Here is a 1,812-nt window from a genome sequence, read left to right on the forward strand (position 1 = left end):
TTTTTCTTACCTCAAGCGATCCTCCCACCTCGGCCTCCCAGAGTGCTAGGATTACAGGCGAGAGCCACCGCGCCCAGCCTGCTTTACTTTTATGACATTTTCTGCTGTATTTAAGTTTCTCATTTTTGTGTAGCTATAACTTTGTGATTTCTTCCTTACCTAAAATCAGACTAGGCTGGGGCACAGTGGCTCAGGTCTACAATCCCAGCACTCTGGGAGGGAAAGGTGGGAGGATCGCTTGAGTCCAGGAGTTCGAGACCAGCCTGAGCGAGAGTGAGACACAGTCTGTACGAAAAATACAAAAATTAGCCTGGTATGGCGGTGGCGCCCGTAGTCCCAGCTACTTGGGAGGCTGAGGCAGGACGATCGTTTGAGCCCAGGAGTTTGAGGCTGCAGTAAGCTACGATGATACGCTGATGCCACTGCACTCTAGCTTGGGTAACTGAGTGAGACTGTCTCAAAAAAAAAAAAAGAAAAAAAAAAGAGCCTAACTATTTGCCATTATTTTCTTCTAGTTGTTTTATGGTTATTCTTTTTACCTTTAATCTTCCACCTTTCTGGAATGTACTCTGCTATACTTATGTCAAGCTACTTTATTTCCAAATACGCTGCTTCTCAGCACAATTTGAGTCACCATCTTTCTCAGACCCTAAATTCTTTTATTTCTAAAGGCCTCCCAGTGTGGCGCTGTTGGTCCTTCCCTAGGGTGGTCTGTAGAGGTAACGCACGTCTAGACAGAACATGGACCTAAGTTTTGGGCACCTTGGTTCTGAAACCTGTCCGGGACGTGAGGACAACCAAGACAAACCTGGGAGAGAGAACAAAGACGCGGCTACGCGGCCAAAGGTGAGCGTAGCACAAGGCCCTGATGCTTTGGCTGTCTCCGGGTCCTGGAACCCAGGCCAGCAGAAAAGGGGAAAAGTCCTGAAATAAACCGTAAGCCAGGTCAGAATTTAGGGTCTGGAGATGGGACAGGAAGACAGGACAGTGCCCTCCTCAGGTGTGTGATAAAGTCTGTGGTTTTCTTTACGAAAGCTAAGTTATTTCTAGTTGTTCTAAATTTCTATTGCTCCAGGAGTGAACTCTCTCTTTTCCACTTCGATTCAAACACTGATCACTGCCAGCGTTTAAAGGAACTGGCTGGACATGAGCTCCTGTCCGGTCACCTGCCCTGGCCTCCTGGTCATGCCACACACGCTACCTCTCCTGGCGTTCTTTCTCAAAGCAGGTGATGCGACCCCACACCCTTGGTCTCTGCAAACACAAACCTCTGCCTTTTGGACCTCTCGGCATTCCAGAGTCAGCACAGGCAGGGGCCCAGCTCCCCGACAGCGGGACATGCGTGCTCCCAAGTTCTGGGGACCTCTCCTCCTTTCCAAACCACACCAGTCACTCAGTTTCCCCAAAACACTCCCTGCAGACACAGCACCTCGTCATCTCAACACCTCTCCAGGGCCACACCACCCTGGGCCACCCAATTTCTTTATGCCACCTGCCACCCAGCTTCCCTTCACTGCCTGGCACTTAGGGGCCACCAAGACACACCCCTGCCTGGTCACACCTGACCTGGCCCGTGAAGAGTACCCCTTGCCTGCTCCAGGCCTCGACCACTCCTACAACACTGGGCTTAAGCCACACACTCGGGTGTGTCCCTAATCGTGTTCTGTAACCAGAGGCCTTTCTCTGCAAGCACACAGCCCCACCCCAGTCAGGGCTCCTGGCCTCTCTGTGACATCTCGCCCCATCTATGAACAGCCCCCGGCCTTCAGGCTCTAGCAGGGCCCAGGCCACTGCCTGCCTTGGTGCCTCAGC

The 1,812-nt window shown here is 51.9% G+C and overlaps 1 protein-coding gene across 1 annotated transcript in view; it reads right to left on the reverse strand.

Moving 5' to 3' along the window:
• Positions 1–1,812, reverse strand: part of LOC105823280 (protein DGCR14-like) — a 9,045-nt gene that overhangs the window by 824 nt on the left and 6,409 nt on the right.

This window comes from Propithecus coquereli, unplaced genomic scaffold (assembly GCF_000956105.1).
Source record: "Propithecus coquereli isolate 6110/MARCELLA unplaced genomic scaffold, Pcoq_1.0 Scaffold665, whole genome shotgun sequence".
Classification (NCBI taxonomy): domain Eukaryota; kingdom Metazoa; phylum Chordata; class Mammalia; order Primates; family Indriidae; genus Propithecus; species Propithecus coquereli.